The sequence below is a fragment of the Populus trichocarpa genome, chromosome 6, assembly GCF_000002775.5.
Source record: "Populus trichocarpa isolate Nisqually-1 chromosome 6, P.trichocarpa_v4.1, whole genome shotgun sequence".
Classification (NCBI taxonomy): domain Eukaryota; kingdom Viridiplantae; phylum Streptophyta; class Magnoliopsida; order Malpighiales; family Salicaceae; genus Populus; species Populus trichocarpa.
Window position 1 is genome coordinate 17,876,378 of NC_037290.2, and position 22,419 is coordinate 17,898,796.

At 31.6% G+C, this 22,419-nt stretch overlaps 1 long non-coding RNA gene across 1 annotated transcript; it reads left to right on the forward strand.

The window, feature by feature from the left end:
* Window positions 1-10,345: 10,345 nt before the first annotated feature.
* On the forward strand, window positions 10,346-14,399 carry LOC18100553 (uncharacterized). The gene is made up of 3 exons (XR_008059415.1): window positions 10,346-10,433; window positions 10,557-10,843; window positions 14,051-14,399. It is a non-coding gene; the product is annotated as an uncharacterized LOC18100553 (long non-coding RNA).
* Window positions 14,400-22,419: the final 8,020 nt, after the last annotated feature.

Sequence of the window (22,419 nt, forward strand, 5' to 3'; positions counted from 1 at the left end):
ATCAAAACAACATGATTTTTTTATTTTTTTAAAAAAATAAAATATACCCAGATTAACTTGAATCGATATTTTTAATTCATAACTTAATTTTATCCAGAATCGATGTCGTGTTAGGTTTTAGAGCTGCAAGCTTACCATTTAAACATGAAAAAAAAATTATAAAAATAAAAACCTTAATTTAGTCTTAAATCTTTATATTAATTCTCAATTGAGTGCTAATATAAAAGATTTAATCAATAGAGTCCCAAATTCTTCTTGCAATTATCAAATAGGTCATTCTATTATTTTTCCTATATAATGTTCATATTTTATGCTAGCAACTTTGGAAAACATTTGATGAAAAACAAATAAAAACTGACAAAATAATTTTACACTTGGATGTCGTTAGAAGGAAAAAAAATTAATTTATTTCTCCTTACCATTTTAAGAAGAACTATTAATTACTTTTGTGTTGATAAAAATTTATTATTGGATGCCATAAAGATGTGCACTACCAAAATTGAGTTTTTCTTCTTTTTTTTTCTTCAATTTTTTTTTGATATTTTTGAATAGTTTTGATATGTTGATGTTAAAATTAAATTTAAAAAAAACATTATTTTGATGCATTTCCAAGTCAAAAACACTTTAAAAAACAATTTTTACCACAATCTTATACATTGCCTAAGTTTATGAGCAGATGTACTTCATGTGACATATGAGTGTGGTGAAGGGTCCTGGACTCATGATAATAAAGAGAGAAAATAGATGCAATAAAGAAAATGATTATTATTATTATTATTATTATTATTATTAACAAAACACTAAAAGAGGTGGTGTTTTTACTATGTATCATCTCACAAAGCATTATTCGTTTTAATAGTGTTTTTTGTTGTTTTTTTTAATATATGTTTTTTTTTCAATTTCAATTTTTTCTTTTAACATTTAGTTTTTAGAAATGGACTTCATGAATTGCTTCAATTTATTTTTTATTAGATTATCCAAACCTTATAATCTAGATTACGGGTTTTGTTAGTTAACCCGATTAACTTAGGTTTTTTCCCTTTTCTTGTTTGACCTTTTGTTTTCAATTTCATCCCCCGTCATTTATTGATTGGGAATTGAGCATTATGATTTATTTTAATTTACTTTCTATAAGGTTATCTCAGTCTCATAACCTAAGTCATAAATTTGGCAAGTTACGCTAAAAGAGGTGATGCTTTTATTATGCACCACCTCGCAAAGCATTGTTCATTCAATGGTGCTTTTTTTTAATTTCAATTTTAATTTTATCTTTTAACATTTAGTTTTTTGGGATTGGACTTCATAATTTAAGTTTTATGAAGTTTTCTTAGCCTCATAACTTAGATCACGAGTTTAGAGGGTTAACCTAGTTGACTTAATTTTTTTTTCTTGATTGCTTTTTTTTTCCAATTTTATCATTTAATTTTTTATTTATTAGCAATTTTGACCACCTCACAGGCTTCAACCACCACCACTCGACTTAGAAACATCTTCTCTATAAGGATCAACTATTTCATCACACATTTATACCTCATTCAGCTTAACGAACTCGACAACATCTTGTCATTAATCAACCACCTTTATATTGGCAAATTCAAGCTAATTGAGAGCTCACCTTCTAATAAATGAATGTGGAGTTTTTGACCTTTCAATCTAGCATGATTTGTTCCTAATGATAGATCTAATCCCCTCTACAAGTTTTAGGTCAATAAATGATACGTTTATAACTCAATCTCCACAATGATCTTGACAAAGTACCCAACTAAATCATCTATGACTAAAGAAAAATTCACCATGATAGAAAAAACTCTTAGTTTGTTATCTCATGTGTTATTTTGGTTTACATAAGGACAAAAAGGGACATACACCACCCATTTCGAAGAGGAAGGTTTTAAAAAAGAAAAAATAAGAATATTCCCTAACAATATCTTGGCAAATACCACCATGGTTTTGAGATTTCTGGTACTAGTTTGCTTATAAAAGGCCATCTGTTCTTGAGTAGAAATGGAGGTGGATTTTTGAGAAAAATTACAGAGAAAAAAGGGAGGAAACATAGAAGCTCTGAAAGGAAAAACCCTAGAATTGATTAAAAGAAAAGCTATAATAACTGTGTGCCAAGTTGAGAAAAAAAAGAAGGAAGAGAGTGAAGGTCAATCTTAGATCGAAAAAGAAGTTAAAAGTCTATAGGAAAGAATCAAATAATCTAGAGAAGGAATAAACATTCACTTTACAAAGTATACCTTCAAACTTTGATAGGGATGTGACTAAATAAGCACACTCCTTCCCCTTCTACTTTGTCTTTAAAATTTCTATTTGAATGTTTATTATGCATCCATTATAGTCATTTGTTAGTTTAAAAGCCATGAATGATTGTTTTAAGATGTTTAAACATGCTTTGAAAATAGCTTATGTATGCTCAAGTTTCGTTTGATGCCTTGAATGATGTGTTAGAAAGAGATAATAAAATGGTAAATAATACTATATAATGTTGTGTTTGCATGCTTTAATGTTTAGTTAATCAATATTGAAGTTATGGCAAACTATCTCAAGTATGATGTTGTTGTGGATTAGGTTGTTTAGGGTAGTTTACTAGGTTTGTTGAAGTTCTAAGCATGATGTTTGATCTTGGTGACAATGAAATGATCAATGAAACAATGCTTATGCCTAAGAGAATGCATTTCTGATTTGCAGTAGATAATAGGTTTTGATTGTTGTCTTGCCTATTTTTAAAGTTTCTTGTTGTTTCTAATGGTTCAAACAAGTTGTGTATATAATTTTTAAACCATAATTACTGTCACACGTGTGCGGCGTTGTGACGATATACGTCCACTCTTGGTATCTATCAGGAAAACAGAGGAGATAAGGAATTCTTGTCTTTTATTAGTGGAAAGAGAGAATGAGAGTCGCCACCTAGTTTTTGGTTACTAGGAACCCTAACCGGTCTCAAAGATCGAGTATGGGGACTAGTTGTATAGAGGGAAGGTATTAACACCCCAAATACGCCCTATCTAAGGTAAGTTCCATTGTTTGATTGTCTAATAAAAGCTAAGGTATTGTCGTGTTTTCTAGTTGTTGGTCCATTTAAGGTTTAAGAAAAGTCCTTAATAGTAAGGAAATCCTTATATTATCAGGTAAGTCTTAACCATTCTAACCTCAACAAAACAAGAACTACCTCTTCAATATCGGGAATACGTCTTATGTATAAGTTTGTAATCCTAGATATTAAGAAGATAAAATAATTTATTTGGAATTTTTAAAATATTGGCCTAGTTCTCATGGCTTTAGTAAACTAGTTATTAAAGCCAAAAATGCATGCTAACACATATTTTTTTGATTTTTTTGCTGTATGAAAATACGATATGATTTTTTATATATATTTTTGAGATACTTGGTCGTATGCACAAAAACAATATATTTTTTTATGTTTTTTTATATAAATATTTTGCAACATTTCAGAGAAAAATCAGGTATTTTAATACCGAATTTGTATTTTTACACTATAAAAATACAAATCAACACTAATCAAAATTGATAGAAAATTGCGCAAGAAAATCAAAAAAAAATTTGAAAGGATTTTTGGAATTTTTTTGTTGTTTTTTATTTGTTTAATATATACTATATAATATTATATATTATTATATTATAATAATGTATTGCGTTTGGGCTAGCCCAAATAAGTGGGCTGAGCCCACCCTGGTTGGGCCGAGACCAGCCCAAAATAAATTGGGTCGGGGTCGGCCAAAAAAAGAAGCAGGTCGAGGTTGGCCCAAAATAGTTAGGTCTATATCGGCCTAAAACAAGGGTTAGGCCGAATTCGGCCCAACAGATTCTCCTAAAAGAGAAACTGGGCCAGTGCTGGTCTAATCTATGAATATTGGCTCTCCACTGTTCACGTGAACAGTGGAGAGTGAATTAATTCACTCTCCACTTTTCATTAGCAGAACAATGAAGGGTGGGGGAAGGCTGACCTAGCAGTGGCTCACTGTGGTGCTGATTGTTTTTCTTCCAAACAAGGTGGTCGTGCACTGGGGAGCTGTTTTGTCGCTCGACGGTTCTCATTCTTCTTCTTTGTGTGTTTTTCCTCTGTTTCTTCTTCCTTTTTTTTTTCTTTTCTGTTTTCTTTATCTTTGCTTCTGCTCCTCCTCCTCTCTTGCTTTTGTTTTTTATCTGATGTTTCGTTCTTTTTTTCTCTGTTCCTCTCTCTGTTTTCCCTCTGTTTTCTCTTTGTTTTTAACCTTTTGTTTTGCTCTCTGTTTTTTTTTCTTTTCTCTCTTGTCTCTCTCTGTTGTTCACCTTCTCTCTTTTTTTGATCCCCCTTCTTTGTTCCTCTTTCTATTTCTCTGTTTTTCTTTGTCCTTTCCTCTCTAATCCTTTCCAAAAATCCCCTTCCTTTATTTTTTTTTCTTTTATGTCCTTCTCCCCTGGTATTTATAAGGGGCAGGGAGAGAGGGCCACCTTACCCTCTCCAATTGTGGTGCAGGGGGAGCGGGGCTACCTTACCCCTGTCCAGTCATGGGGACAAGGTAAGGTGGCTGGGGCAGCTTTTATGCAGCCACCCCAAAGCTGCTCGCAAGGTATAACTCCCCTGCCTCTTCCATGATGGTGGCAGGGCATGTGGACCGTGGGTTATGTCAGGGTTCAGGAAAGTGGGGAGGGGGAGAGAGGGGGGGAAAATGCAGGGGCAAAAAACTTCTTCTTTCCTTGTCTGTGCACATTCAGGGAAGGAAGAAAAAGCACAATGTTGTTCCAAATGACACCGTTTGTGCTTTTTTTTTTTTATTAAACAATACATGAAACAATGTCATTTTGAACAAAACGCACCGTTTCATTTAAAAGAAAATGGCTCCAAAGAAGTCAGTTTTCAAATCAGTCCTTAATTTGTGATTTATTCAACCAAGTCCTCAATTGCAAATTTGATTTTAAGAATCAATTCAATTACATCCTTGTCAAATTCAAATGTTAGCTCTGATGCTGGCCGCCCTTTTCATTTTGGTCCTTAGTCTCGGATTTATGCAATTGAACCCCTGATTGACCATCAAACTTTCAAATTTCTTCAATTTGGCCCCTGATTCTCGTCAATTGGGTCCTTAAAGTTTGACACCTTTTGCAAATTGGTCATTGGTTGTAAATTTCTTCAATTTAGCCCTTAATTGACCCCAAAACTTTGATTTTCTTGCAATTTTGCCCCTAATTTCAACCAATTGACTTGGTAAAAATTAAATTTGGTTTCTTAAAATTCCAATCTTTTCAATTAAACCCAAATTAGGCTCGTAAACTTAATTTTTCACCTATTAAGCTCCCAATAAAATTAATTTGACCCATTTTAAGTCCTGACATTTGATTAAATCCTTTAATTAGACTCAAATTAATTCTCAAATATAATTAAACTTTAATTTGGCTCATGATTAAATCAAATTGGCTTATTAAAAATTTAATTATGCTATTGGACTTAATTTCTATGCAGATTCATCCAATAATAATTTAATTTGACCTTGAATTTATATTGTTTTTTCAGTCTTGGGTATAATGGGGTACAATTAGGCTTTGAATTTTATCCAAAATTGCAGCTTGATTTTCCCATTTGTTTAAGATCCTCCTCGACCTGCTTTCTCCGCGTCGCCAGTCTTTATTTTTTTTTGAAAGAAAAAAAAAGTGAATTTGAAGAATAATCCAAAAATGGATTATAATAGTCATAATGCTTAAATCCCTTTTCTGGTTTTAGGTTTGTTTATGAGGTTTTAGCTTTCTAGGCATTTTTGGGTTTGCAATTTGCATAAGCTTCTGGGTTGGTATTCTTGTTGTTCTTGAACCTAGATTTGAGTTTTTTTGCATTGTTTTTTGCATTTTAGCCTCTTTTGTAAGCATCTTATTCAAATAAATTGATTATTAAATTGTTAAATAGATCATTTTAATGAAAGTAACGATTTACCTCAACAACTTGTGATCTTATCCCAATGTATGGATTGTGACACCATGCGTCTGCAAGAAAGTCACACCATTTTCACATCATGGATCACTTGCTGGATTGAGAGTCGCTGTTTCGTGGGCTTTGTTGTTTCTTGAAACCTATCAGGGCATGACGCACCTGCAAAAACAAACGGTGGATAAATAAAGGGAAATATTAAACTCCCAACCTTATCGTAACAAAAATTATCGTAACAAACTGCATACTTAGCCAGGAGGCAAGGAAAATAGCCCACCCCAAATGATACAAAAATTTCCTCGTGAGATAGTCACTGTGATGTTTAATTCGGCAGTGAGTTCTACAATAATAAAGTGCTACAGATGAGGTAATTCAAGGAATTACGAAGATGCTGACAATAGAGAACAAAGACAGGAAAATGTCAAACCCAGAAAAGAAAAGATATCCAAATTAACTAATCACGGTGTATTCAATGATATGAATGCTTAATATTTCAAGTAGATATGAACCACTTAATGGTGTTTCCAAATAATCAGATAGCGAGGAAGAGAAGCCCTCGGAAAAGTTAAGAGAAGCTACTGCTAACATATTGCTCACCTGTACAAAAATTAGCCATTATTCCAATGCGATAGGGGAGTAAGTAAAGGGGAAAAGGAGAAGCTAAATGGTATCCAGACTTAGGGAGTGGTCCTTCTGACGAGGAGATGCAGCATTACTTCTTATATATCCGGAAATGGCTCATCAATAGATAACCTCCTATCACTGCCAAAAAAATCAATAAATACAAACAGAAATACCGAAGGAATTATACTGAAAAAAAAAAACAAAGCAAAAAAATAATAATGACATGTCATTTTTACCAACAGAATTACTGACGGAATTTATTCCGGCGGTAAATTCGTTGGTAAACTGTGAACACTGTCCATTATGTCAATTACAAAGGGAATCACCGATAAAAAATTCTGTCGGTATTTTCCAGAGAGCTCCAGAACTGTTCACTTTCCAATTGCACTGTTAATTGTTGTTCTTTACAGACAAAATCACCGACGGATTAAAAATTCGTCGGTGTTATTTGGCGGTTTTCTAAAAATATTCAATTAATTTAAAATTTTCATTTAAATATTACCGACAGAATCACAGACGGATTGAAAATCGTCGGTGATTGTTGGCGGTTTCTGAAAACTTTTTATGAAATTGAAAATTTAAATTAAATAGTACAGACGGAATTACCGACGAAATAATTAAAAAATATTAATATTTAATTATCCGTTGGTAATTCCGTCGCTAACGTGCCCCAATAAAAAGCATGAATCTTCTTATTTCACAAGAGACGGACTCATTTCTTCTTCTTCTTCTTCTTCACTATATGTAAAAAACATCAATATCTATTTCTTTCTCTTCTCTTCTATCCTCATCTCCTTCTCTTCTCCTCCATGCTTGGGTATGTCTTCTTCTTCTTTCTTCTTTTATCCTCTTAGTTTTTTTTTAATTAATATTCTTTACGAAAATGTTTTTCTTTCCTTAGCTTTACTTGCAACTATATTAAGGTAAGATTTTTTCTTCTTCTTTTTTCATGATTTTTTTCACTATATTTGTTTTTTATTTTATTTTTAATTGTTTTTGTTCTTAATAATTGTATAAATGTTGTTGTGAGATTTTTTTTGCATATGAGATCAATTTTTAGTTGATTTATTTATAGGATTTTAAAATTTTTAGCAATTGCAACTTTATTTTTTTCATATGACTTTTTTTAGTTGAATTTATTTTTTCGTTTTATTTATTTGTTGCAAATTTGTTTGAGTTGATTTTCTTATTCTTTTTTCCAAGCATTTTGAATATATATTATAGAGTGTTGATTTATGTTAATTTAATTATTTTATAATTTTATAAAATGGATTTTTTTAAAAATGTTTTTAAATAATTACCAACGAAATTACCGATGATATTTTTCGAGGGATATACCGACGGAATGAAGCGGGTAATTTTTTTTACGCATCTGTTCCGTCAGAAAATCCGTCGGTAATAATATTTTTTTATTACCAACGAATTTACCGACGGAGCATTTCTGTCGGTGATTTCGTTGGTAAATTAATTACTGACAGAATATGTGTCTTACGCCGATGGAAAAATTCCGTCGGTAAAACTTTTAAATGTTGTAGTGTATCACTCTTACTTTGGAGCTCATGATAGTTTAACACTGCCTGCTGCAGTTGTAACTTTCAAGAATTAAGACTAGTAAATTGTTGTAGGAATAAATTCACAACATAATGCTATATCATTTTCCTAAAACTGCATGCAGGTTTACAGTATGCTAAAGTTGTATTAAGGTATTGCCATTACACACTCCGGCACTACTGCGCCTTGGATTCTATCGCCAGTATGGTAGATATGATGGTTTGATGTCAAGTATTGGCTGTTAATAAAAGTTAGAACAATAAGTATAACAAATATCATGGAAACCACACGTTTGCATTTTATTCACAGTAATGCTAAAAGAAAGAAGAAAGATATCAATCATAGGCAGTGTAATTACCTTTGCAGCAGGGAGCCCAATGGGGGCAAGGGCGATGTGGAGATCTTGTAAGAACGACTCCCATCCTTCTGCCTTTCAGTCTTGGTACCCTAACCCATCCAGCTAGCCCGAAGGTTGCCTTGAAGTCCCATTTCTGCGCAGCACCATTAATTAGTGAGATGACTTCTATTCATAAACAACCATAGTTTTGAAGCCCGGCCCGGCCCGGCGGTCAACCCGGGACCTGGCCAACCCGGGCCTGGGGACGAGCCGGGTCTAAGTAAAAAACAGCCAGGGATTTGGCCCGGTGAAACCCGGTCAACCCAGCAGGTCGACCCGGAACCTGGTGAACCCGGGTAAACCCGGCTGAGACCCGACCTTATTTTTTTTTGGCAATTGTCTTGCTCTTCATCTCTCCTTCCACGGCAACTGTCTTGCTCTTCAAGACATAACAGCACCAAAAGAACCCTTAAAACCCTCATTTTTCTCACCAAAGGGTTCTCTATACACTGTCTATCATTTTATTTCTCTACAGTCTACACAGTAAAAGAAAAAAATGGGAAAAACAAGTGAAATTGGAGGGCTAATATCAGCAATAACAACCTCCTTTTCCTTTTCTCAATCAAATTTTGTTTCTTTTGCTGATGGCCCTTTTAGTTTCTCTCTTTTCTCTTCTTCAAACCCTTCTCCTTCCCCTCAATCTTCTTTGTCTTCTTCTTCTGTACAATCTCAACCATCCACTTTGCCTCAATCAACGACGACGGGTAATCTAGAGCTCCTAGGAATGGTCACCCACGAACAACTTTTGCTGGGTTTGATCCTGGGGCTTTAGAGAGAGCTGCTAAGGTTTTGAGAGAGTAATCATCCTCCTCTCATGCTAAAAAGGTTGAAACTTTCCAAGGTGTCCACATATACAGCCTGTAAGGGTGCCTGTACTTTTTTGTGTTTTTGGTGGTGGGATTCATGGAAAATTTATTGAAATGGGTTTTCGTTGTTTTTGCTGGGTTTTTGGAATTGGAATTGGATTTTCTTTATTAAGTTTTTTTGTTGGGTTTTTAAGTGGGGGCATTTTTGTAAAATTTCTTACCATATTTTTTTGGTCTCGTACAAGAAATGACAGCATCAACGTGGATAGGGTACAATTATACAGATCATGGGATATGAAAGGCAAAATTAATTACATTGCCTAAACTCAAAGTTGCTTTTTGGAGCATTTGCTTTAACGAGGAGTTGAAATCCAATAGTTTTTTTTGGGTTGACCCGGGTCAACCCATCTGACCTGTGACCCGATCATTAGACTGGGTCGACCACCGGGTCGAGTTTAAAAACTATGTAAACAACCATTTGCAAAAGCATAGCTAAATGTAAAAACTTTCCAAGCTTGTTTTCTCGGTTTGCGTGTTAAAATGCACAAAGGTTTTCAATATAGGAATTCAAATTGTGTCAGCGTTAAGACGGTGTTTGTTTACGTAGTAGCTTCCACGTTCTGATTAAACCATAATTTTTTAGTGTTAATTTGGTTAGTTACAAACTATACTTTTTAATTACTGGGATCCACAATAACCAGTGTTCCAACAACAGGCTAGGCAAAAGCAACTCGAACTTGCTTTATGAATTATTTGCTGAACACAAAACGTGGCATTGCAGTTTACACAATTTTTTAATTTTATATTGTTGAAAATAACCCTTTGTTCTTCTCCTCTCATCGTTCTTTCCCTACTCTCTCTACTGTTCTTTCCTCTCTCCAATCTCTCACAGGCCTCACACATTCACTTTTTTTTGTAGCCGATTGGAGATCCAAAAACCTTTGGGAATAATTGATGTCTGTCAACAAATCATTCGGGTTAAAAAAAACTACCCATTTCCAACTTAAATCCCCATCCTCAACTCAAATCATACATCAGATTTGTTGCTTTTTTCAAGCCTTTTCGTGGTGATTATGCTTCTTTAAAACCCAGAAATAGTTGAAGACACGCTAAAATTATTATGAATTTCAAGGTAATTTTCTTGAGAATTTATTTAAAATTTTTTATGTAACTTAAATTTCCAATATTTGCAATAATCATACCCTTCTTCTTCTTCTTCTTCTTTTCTAATTTGTTTCTTTGTGTTTTGATTCAGGAACCAAAGATCTAACATCTTTGTCTCTTGAAAAGAACAACGAACTCCCGATCTGTGTTGAGGCACATCCAACACTACAGGACACGCTGAAATTGATGATGATGCTCAAGGTAATGTTCTTGATAATATATTTCAACATCTTTATGTAACTCAAATTCCCAATATCTGCATTTATCATTCCCATCTTCCTATTACAATTTTTTGGCGTTCTGTTTTCTGCAAGGAGCCAAAAAGGGCTTAATAATCTGTCTTCTAGAAAACACAACAAACACTCGATCTCTGTTATGGTACATCCTACATTACATAACTCATTATCTTTGTTTTTTTTCTTCAGGTTACATGTTTTAATGTTTAGATATAACTGGGAAAAAATTGAAGCCATGTCCTTATGTATTTCTTAATGCACTACCACTATATATGTCAATATTTTCATTTTTTAAGTTCAATTTTTTTAAAAGTTTACATTTTTTTTGTTTGTAATATTATAAATTGTATGCTACTTTAATGTGGGATCAATCAACATCTTATGAATAAATGAACTTGATTATATGCTTAATGATTTGGTTTTCTTATTCTGTAACTTTTTTTTTCTAAACTTGTATGGGTTTTTTTTAATTGTTGTTTTTATGAACTTGGTTCAGTGCATGTCTGTTATGTCTTTGTTGCATTGAGTGTTATAATATCATTCTTTTTTTTAAGTTACATGTTTTAAGGTTGAGATATAACCGGGAAACAATTGAAGTCATGTCTTTATGCATGTACTGCCACTATATATGTAAATATTTGCATTTTCCAAGTTACATGTTTTAAGGCTTAGATTTTTATTGTTTGTAGTATTATAAATTATATGCTGCTTTAAGTGGGATCAATCAACATCTTATGAATAACTGAACTTAATTATATGCTTAATGATTTGGTTTTCTTATTTTGTAACTCTTTTTTCTTAACTTGCATGGTTTTTTTTAATTGTTGTTTTAAGAAACTTTGTTCAGTCTATGTCTGTTATTTTTTTTGTTGCATTGAGTGCTATAATATCACTTTATTTGTTATTAATATTGTATTCGTTTCATCAACTGTATCAAACACCTTATGTTGTCAAGTAGCCATTAGTCATTGCTGCTTTCACATATCAAAACTGCTACTCATTATCATAACAAACTTATGTGTTGTCAACATCTTTTGTTACATTGCCTCTAGAAAATTAACCTATTAATTATATCTTAGAAAAAACATTTTAACCGAGAACATGGAAGATTCTCAATAATAAGATAAGGCTTGTTGGACTAGAGAGATGTTGAACACATTTTGTGACATTTGTATCAAAGCAATTGAGAAAGGTATGCGATTGAACACACATTTCGACAAAGCTGGTTGGAAATATGTTATGAATTGCTTTAAGGAGTAGACTTGACATGCATTAACGAAAGCACAATTAAAGAATAAGTGAGATGAAATAAAAAAGGATTGGAGAATATGGAAAACGTTGATTTCCAAAACTGGAGTAGGCTGGAGTACTAAACTTGGAACAATTTCGGCAACTGACGAGTGGTGAAAATCTAAAATCAAGGTCTGTTTTTTTGTTTTTGTTGTGTACAATTACTATGAACTTTTTTATTTTTTATTCTTACAATCATTATGATTCATTTATATCTTTAGTTTCCTTTGTTGTAGGAGATACAAGGAGCTAGAAAGTTTAGGCATTCTGGTATCGATCTCGCATTGTGTTGTAAATATGATATCATGTTTACAAACATTATGGCTACTGATCAGTATGCTTGGGCTCCATCACAGGGTTTGAATTCTGATGATGATGGTTTAGGTGAAAGGAGAAAGAATGCATCTAATGAGGATCCACATCTAGAGGAAGGTAGTGGTGATTCAGAGGAGAATACTTTACCAAATTTTATAGAAGATGTCAATAATATGGTTGCTGGTGTAAATTTTGTCAATAGTAGTAGCAATCCTAGTAGTAGTAGTGTGAAGAGAAAAGGTGTTCAACAATGTACACAAAAGAGTGAGAAAAAAAAAGGGTTCGGGAATGGGAGCGCAATTGTTTTTGCGTTTAGATCAATTGGTTGATCGTGTATCTACTAGGAGTGAATGCACATCAAGTGATTGGGATGAAAAAGGATGTAGCATAGAAGAGGCCATGAAGGGGTTTCACTCCATTGAGGAAGTGGTTTTCGACAATGAGCTTTATTGTTTTGCAACTGAATTTTTCATTGTTAGAAGCAAAAGGGAAATATGGGCAGCAATTGGAGATAAGAAAAGAAAATTTCAATGGCTAAAATTAATGTTCAAGAGGAGGTCATATATAAAACCTTGATGTAAGTGTAAATCTACTATTATGTACTTACAGTTATTTCTATACTATTTCTCAGCAATTGAAGTTGACTGTGTTGTCATATGTGTTTTGTAGTATTATATGAATTTCATATTTCAAGTCAAGAGTTATTGGATAGGATATTACACTGATTTTGTCATTGTATTTTAATGATCCAAAAACATAATTTTCTGTGTTTTGATAGTTACAAGAGCAAAACTTTGAGTCTATATGTTGATCTGCACTTCATGGGCTGCTGCTGCTGCTGTGTTGTTATAATATGGTTACTTTTTAAATGTAATGTTCGCTGTTGAGTATGAGATTCAATGTACGAGATTAGTCATTGCTGTTTTTTTTTTCAAATAATATGTTTTAATGTATACTATGTTGATGTATTGTATTTTATTTGTATTTGTTGGATAATGGTTCCTGTTAGAGGGTGGAAAATTATGTCGGAACGCTTCTTGTTGGAAGATGGAATTGTAGGTGTTGAATGTGGTTTGAATGACTGTTAACATTTGTTGTCTTTCCTGTTGCAATCTGGAATTAGATGTTGGGAATTAGTTTGAATGGTTGTTAACATGTTGACTATTAGGTTTTGGAGTTTGGAAATGTAGGTGTAAAGTTAGTTTGAATTGCTGTTAAATGTTGACATGTTTACGTTGATTTCTTCATGTCTTTGGTTGCCTATTTAAAGCACAATATCAATTACAACACATTCATTTAAGCTGCTAACATATAACAAGTCTACACTTGAATTGCATGCTTTTGAGAAGGTTAGTTGCCGGTTTTCAAGTTATATATAAAATCACTTTTATTTACAATCATAGCCTTATGTTCATCTTCTTTTTTATATCCTCATTCCATCTCAATTTATTGATCTCATTTTTGCAAACTTAACTGAATTTGTAATTGATCTTAGATGCCATAAGATATGTTCAATTAAAACCATTTATGTAATTAAAAGCTCATATATAAGTATGCTTGTGTTGCACGCAATGTCATATTCATTAATTATTACTAAAAGATCTACGATAATTTAAGAATGCTTCATATATTTTTTGTTTTGTTTAAGTTTAGGTTGACATGAAATTTTAATATTCAAAACAGATTCCTCTGTCTAAATGTATTTATGGCAATTTCATGCGTGAAAAAAATTGTTGTGTTGTAGATATGGATGCGAATTGGTTTAATGATCTATTTGATGACGAGTATGACAATGTTATGAATAATGTTGTTCGGTATGTTTCAAATGGTTTTAGTGGTACAAGTACTGGAAGTGGTTTTGGATGCAGTAGCGGTGCTGGTAATGGAAACAATACAGATGTCAACGACGATGATGAAAATAAACACGATGATGATGAGGAAGGCGATTTGTTTTGGCTTAGAGAGTCTGATCGCAATAAACTATTTTTATGCATGGCTAGAGCACTTGCTTTGTATTATAATAATTATATTTATAAAGAACCATGTATAGTTTCATACAATACATGAATGAGATGGTTGAATGAAATTTTAAATGGACATTGGGTACGTTGTGTTAACATGTTTCGAATGGATGCAAACACGTTACAGAGTTTGTGCGTTGATTTGGAAATGTTGTACGGGCTAAAGCAATCTAAGAGGATGAGTGATATTGAGAAGGTAGGCATGTTTCTCTATACGTTAGCTCTAGGAGCTTCAAATAGGGAAGTTCAGGAGAGATTTCAACATTCAGGTGAAACCGTAAACAAATATTTCAACGAGGTTCTCAGGTTGGTGTGCTTGCTAGCTGTTGATTTAATCAAACCGGTAGATCTAGAATTCTCCATAATACCAACAGAAATCACAATGAATCCAAGATATATGCCACATTTCAAGGAGAAAAATAATTTTTTGAAGTTATTAAATAATTGAAAAGGTTACAAAGAAATATTTTTACTACATTTAAATTGATTGGTAAACTATTTTTTTTTTTGTAGAATTGTATTGGAGCGATTGATGGAACACATGTACGTGCTTGTGTATCACAAGAAAATCAAATACCTTTTATTGGCAGAAAAGGTGTACCCACTCAAAATATAATGGTTGCATGTAGCTTTGACATGCAATTTACATTTGTTTGGGTTAGGTGGAAAGGTAGTGCACACGATACAAGAATATTTCTTGAGGCGATTGACAATCCAAATATAAGATTTCCGAAGCCACCAGAAGGTATTGAGAAATAAAAAATAGGGGTCTTGTTAAATTTGAATAATTTTATTTTTGGTCTGCAATAGGAATTGAGTTTTGAACGATCATTATCTTGATGCAGGGAAGTATTATCTTGTTGATTCGGGATATCCAAATGAGTACGATTACTAGGGGCCATATAGAGGTAAGAGATATCATCTTCCAGAATTTCATCGATGAGAACAACCACAAAGTCAGGAAGAAATATTCAATCGTGTCCATTCATCGTTACGATGTGTAATAGAACGTACCTTTGAAGTTTGGAAGAAAAGTGTAGAATCTTGCAAAACATGCCTGTGTTTTCTTACAAAACACAAGTTCAAATTGTTGTCGCATTAATGCCACTACATAACTACATTCGAAGAAAATTGATCCAAGATGTTGCATTTAACGAGTTTGAGTGCCATCCTGATTTGTTCATGATGATATTTTAACCGATGTGGTTCTACGATTTCAAACACGTGGGCACCTAAGGGCTTCACGTATGAATTATGTTCGTGATGTCATTGCAACAAGTTTGATGTGGGTAATAATGTTTTTTTTTTTTAATAAAAATGAACAATTTTCTTTTTATGCCGATTATTGTTTGTACTAAATGTTATTTTTGCTATTTAAAAACATAATAAATTAATTTATGTGCTTTTTAGTCTTTTTATGTATAACATTAATCCCAACCATAATTTTAACCAAACATATCATAACATGATTTTTGACAAACAAAAAAAAAAGTCAAACCACAATTTTAACCAAACACACATTTTATATGAATCAACCATAGCAAAAGTAATTTTTCAAAATTACTTTTATCAAACCACAACCACAATAATTAAAAAAAAAACACACTTTAAATAGAGGTTTAGAGAACAGAACAATTTGACTCATTATGCAGGATTCATAATGAGAGAAATCATATGACTTTGGACTTCAAATGATGGACTTGGTGAACTTCGGAGATGTAACAAAAGAGATGCTGAGATCCACAACAATTAAATCGATTCATTCCCAACAAGAACATTCAAATATAAAAAAATAAAAATAAAAATTTAAGTGTTTCTTTACAATGCAATAAAATATTTTCAAAGTTATATGATTTCCCTACCCATTAGTGCAGTCCGGGAGAGAGTTGAAGGGATGCAGTATTCAGGAGAAACTTTATGTTTTCTAAGGAGAAGAGTGATGACAGGTCCGATCGCTTAAATATCAATGAAATGAATGTACATGTACTGTCTACTTTTATACTTATAGTCCTCTTCAAGCATCTCTAAATTTCTTCGAAACTTGCACACGAGTGTCAATTTGTAGCTTTCTCTCTACCCTTACTTCACTTGATGGCCCACATTAACAAGAACAAACAATCTCTAATTTGGATATGTGAGGAAGATTACCTGATAGAGAAGCAAGACTAAACAATTCTAATAGAGGTCATGGGATACGAACTCTGCTACAAATTCTCAAACTTGGGTTGTGCTAAAGCCTTCCTCAAATCCTACAAAAACATTAAGTAGCATCATTTTATCAATGATCACAACAATAATACAACTGGTAAGAGAAAAGGGTTCAATATAAAATCAACTAGAGATTGAAGTACATAGATAAAAAGAGAGTGAGAAATAAAAAAACAGAAGGAAGGAGACATGGTGGGCTCTAATTCTAGAAATTTTATGGTGTTTAGAGAGTGACTAAAGACATTTTAATAATTATGTTTTGGGATTTGTTTAAAAGAGAGAGAAATAGATACAAATAAAAAGAGAAATTTAGATAAAGATATTATTATCACTTTTGATGCGATGAATTTTATTTTTTCTCTTATTCTTGTTTCTTTCTTTTTTTTCACAGTGGATTTTAGGGAGCAGCTAATAGAATATAACTAATAATTTATTGTGCACCATAACATTTTCCCTTTAATTTGACCTTGTCTCCCAGCAACATATTTTTGCAAATAAATATTGAGAGAAACTTCAAGGTTCTTTGAATACAAATCTTGTGATTTCTTTCTACAAAAATTAAACCAAAAGAAAGAAAACCTCATTCAATGTACAATTCATTTATAGTATACAATTAATAAACGACATGAAAAGAAGATAAGATACGTGAGATAGTCGTTGAGGTAGAAAAAAGTGCAAGTACCACATATTAAGGTCTTGAATTGTACTTAACAAGTGATGGATATGTATTTAGTGTTTGGAAGTGAATAGAGAGAAAAAATAGAGAGAAAATTATTAGAAAGAGAGATGCTCAATCAAGCTTTCAATTTTATTACTTTAGTTACAAGTTTTCTATGCATTGATTCATTTGTACAAGAGTTTAACTTCTCTAACTACCAACTTCACTTGTAACTAACTACTAACTAATCTAATTGAATGACTAACAAACCAACTAACATTGCAAAGTGTAATCTTCATGATCTTGATGCATAATTAGTTGTAATTATTATAGCAACTTTTGTTGATGTATTCTATAATTGTTTCTTGCCAAGCTTTGCTTCTGTCCCTTCTGTTTTTAATTCCTTGTTTTTTCCAATGCTAGGATTACTTGAATTTATAACAATACTCTCTCACTATGAGATTATTATCCTCAAAAATCAAGGTTGAAGATAAGAAATTGACTTGAGAGTTCTTTTCAATCTTTCCAGGTTGCATCTTCTTATAATAGGTTAAAACCACTAGATGAGTCTTATGACCATAACTCAATTACCTTTATTTATAATCATTTTGTCTAACATGGCCACTAGATTAAACTTAACTAATATATACTCAACCATCTTTGATAATAAAAAAGAAACTACTGCATTGTTCCACACCTTTTTCTTTAAGTAAAGATAAATGAAAAATAGGATGGATAATATATCTTTTTGGTAGACATAACTTGTATGCTACCAATCCAATCATTTGCTCAATTTTGTATGGACCATAAAACCTGAGATTCAACATAATGTTTTTTTTTCTCTAAATGCCACACTAGCCTACTTATAAGGTACACCAAATCCTCTACCTCAAATTCTCTTTCTATTCTTCCATTGTTGTGATATGTTTCATTTTATGCCTTGCCATTTTCAATTGTGCCTATAACAATCGATCCATATTAGTCCTTCTCTGAAATATCTATTATATCGTAACCACTGTTGTAGTTATTGTGAAATTATCTTTTTGCTTGGTAGAGGGTATTCATATATAGCTTGAAAAGGACTCACTTTAATAGCAAAATAAAAGCTAGAATTGTACCACCGTTAAGTCAATGACAACTAGTAATGTTATTTCTTTAAGTTGTGCATAATTATACACCTTGGATAGGTCTCTAAGCATGGATTCATCCTTTCTATTTGGCCATTAGTCCATAGGTGATATGATGAAATCATTAATAGCTTCACCCCTAACAGTTTAAACAATTCCTAATAAACTAGTGAAAACCTTATCTTTATCTATGACAATAGTTGCTAGCAACCCATGTAGTTTGTAGAAATGGTCTAGGAACACCTGAGTTATCTATTGAGTTGTTAAAGAATATGTGTGTGTGTGTGTGTAATGTCCATACTTTGTAAACATGTTAACTATCATTAATATGATATCTTTTTCCCTTACTTCCAACAATCTTTCTATAAAATCCATAATTATATTTCTCCAAGTTCCTTTAGGTATTGGCATTTATTGTAGTAATCAAGGGTATGCTACCCTTTTTATCATGACCTATTTGCACACATCACATTCATCCACAAACTTATTAAACAAAGTCTTCATTAAAGGCTAGTAAAACATTACCTAAAGCCTTTTATAGGAATTTTGTACCCTTATATGACCCTCTACATATGAATCACATGCAACATTAACTAATCTTTCCCTTAAACTTCCTTATTTTCTAATTATTATTATGCTCTTATATCTCAGAACCCCTTTAATAAAAGTGTAATATGGCTAGCTACTTGCATTTACCATTTTTCTAGCAATAATTCCTTACAACTAAGAATCATTTTTGTAAGTCTCACTTACTTCTTTATACCATGCTGGTATAACTATAACAATAGCTCCCATACTTCCTATGTCATTCTCATTTGCTTCACCTTTAGTTATTGAACTATCTTTATCTCTAATTCTTCTAAATAAAACATATGTTACCATATTCTCTTTGCCCTTCCTATACTAAATTTGATAACTTAGACCAGCAACTTAGTTAAATTTTTTTTTTATAAGAGTATCAATCTTCTACTCCAAAAATGCTTTAAACTTTTATGATCAGTTTTAATGATGAATTGATCATGCTCCAAGTAATGTCTCTATCTTTATACCACTATTAGTATAGCTATACATTCTTTCTTGTAAATTTAATAGTCCAAGATGCTTTGGACTCAATGCCTTGCTAAAGAAAGCTAATGGCCTATATTATTGACTCAAAACTTCACCTAATATATTTGTATATACATCACCTAATATATTTGTATATACATCGATCTCTAGTACAAAGATGTTATTAAAGTTTGGCAAGGCTACTACTAAAGTTTTACATAAGGCATCCTTTAACTTGTCAGAACCTTCTTAATCCTTTCCATTCCAATTGAAATTATTTTTTTAATAATTCATTCAAAGGTTTGCTAATGACTCCAAAACCTCTTATAAACTTCTTGTAATATCCTACCAATCTAAGAAAGCCTTTCAATGTTTTAATTGAATGAGGAATTGGTCATTTCTGCACAACTTATGTCATCTTTGAATTAGTAACCACATTTTTTTTATATTATGAGCACAAGGTACTCGACTTGTTGTTCACAAAAGGAACATTTTGATTGTTTTGAAAACAATTAATTGTTCTTTAGTGTTTCTAGCACTAGCTTCAAATGATTGATATATAGTTCTAAAGTGGACCTATATACCAGAACATCATAAAACAATACCAGTACAAACCTTCTAAAAAATATTTCAACACAATATGTTAGTGTATTTATCTTGTAGACAATTGGTTGGTTACACTTGATATTGATTTTGTGTATATAAAAACATATTTATTATTAATAAGCACTTTTTTATTTTCAATATTCATTTTTGTTTGATAACTAGTCAAATATTTGATTAATGAATCAAGAGTAAATATAAAGTTCATAGGAAAAAAATATTTCGCAAAGAAAATTATAAAGTTATTATAATTATGAGATTTTTATTACATCGAAGCATTGTTCCTAAATGTTTATGATCGATTTTTTATTAAGACTGAACATTAATTGGAGTTGTTGAGACTATTATATATTATTTTATTTTTCTTATGAAAAGAAGCAGTTGTTCTCTTAAGTTAAGATATGAGAGATATCAATGACAAATATATAAGTATTTATCGTATGACATGTACACTGAACTAACCCACATGAGTATTCCATATGGAGAAATCACATATGTTTATATAAAGGCTTATGTGATGGTTATGTAAGTGATCATTAGACTTGAAATCACTAAATTATTTTATATATAAAATATTATGCTTTGATCTTGACTACATGTTAATTATCCTAATCAAGAGTAACAACACAAGAAAATATTATGTATAACATAAATTATATAAAGGTATTTGAGTGATCAAGAGAGGATTCATCACCCTAGATGAGTTATAAAAAATGTTTCACGTGTTCTAAAAAAGTATTAATTATGAAATCCTTGAGTAAGGTGGAATGAGATTTGAAAATAATTTCAAATCTTATTCAAAAAACCAATGATTATGGTGTTGAAAATGAAACATGAATTGATAGAGTAGACATACTCCATGCTATAATATATAAATTAGAACATTCATAATAAAGAGATAATAATTACACTAAGAAACTACTCACTAAAAAGTTAAGTCAAACCACTTATAATTTTTTTAATATTTGGAAGATTATGACATGTTGCTAGACATTGTATTTGATCTTCAATTATAATTCAATCAATTTATTGAATTGATAATAAGGGAACCTAATAGATCACATACAAAAAAAAAAAACAGTGATAAAAAATTAAAATATGATAATTAATCAAGTGTGATTTGATTGTAAATAAGTTCTAGAAATTAAGGACTAGAATGTAATTCATATAAGGAATTACAACTTTAGATGTAGAAAAATAAAGTAGGGATTTAATTGCATAAATTTCTAAAATTAACCCAAAATAATATATGTGATATTATTAAGGGCCAAAGTGATATTTTTCTATATATAAGGATATTAAGTCTTCTCTATAAATTAAATGTTATACTTTATATTTCTTATTTGTGTTATATAAATGTTAGACAACATAGTTTACAAAGAAACACCTAAAAACATTAAAAAAAAACTAGCACTTGAAGGAATAATGATCCCTCTTTTTTAAAAATGATTTTAAGAGATTTCTTACTCGTGATTGATATGGATTACTTTTAGAGGTCTGACACCTAGATGAATTGTGGTTTATGACAATTGAGCCATGAAGAAGATTTGATCTTCAAGTAATTTTCGCTCGAACCCGAAACAACCCTAGATTATCTAACGAAATCATTTGGACTCCATAAAAAAATCTTAATTATCATTTTCTCAACATGTATATGTTTTGAGAAAGCCAATAGTGATATCATAGCCATCGTTAGATAATTAAGGTTGTTGATTGCATGTTTGGATTGTTATCGATGTTAATTGTGAATTAATTTTATATGCAAAAATTATTGTTTTTCCTAAAGTAATTTTTCTCTCTTGATTCTTTTTTTAAATGGTTATTGTTTCGGTTAAATCTAGCCAGAATACACTATAAATAAATAAAAAATATTTTGGGATGGTTGCGCTTTCACTAGAGAAAACGCTAGCTGCTAGCACATCTGGCCTATCACACAGGATAACTCATCGCTAGATGGTGAGGCAACAACCAAGGGATGATGCCTTATAGGCGTAGTTCCTAGCATTGGTATGACTGCCTTGTGCTTCTAGCAGCTCTATAAGAGGCAACTCCTTTGCATTACTATACTTGCTGATAGTGGGAAGTGATCCCACTATAGGCAACAAGGAAGAAAAAAATGAAGGGTAGAATTAGGATTTTGCCCCTGCAGTAAATTTTAGGTTTTTTGGCCCAAATTATGATTTTAGCCTTACATCTTATGCATAATTTCAATTTTGGTATTGGAGACAAAATTACAATTCTACCTTTGCGTATTTAAGATATTGGTTTTATATATCAAAACTAAAACCTTAAAATAAATTTATTGTAGAATTAATTTTTCTAGGATTAGGATTAAATTAGAGTATATATTTAATTCAAGATTTTTTATTTTTAAAATATCCTAATTGGATTATAATATAATTAAAATCTTTAATTAAATTATTTTAGTAAAATGACTTTTCTAAAATAA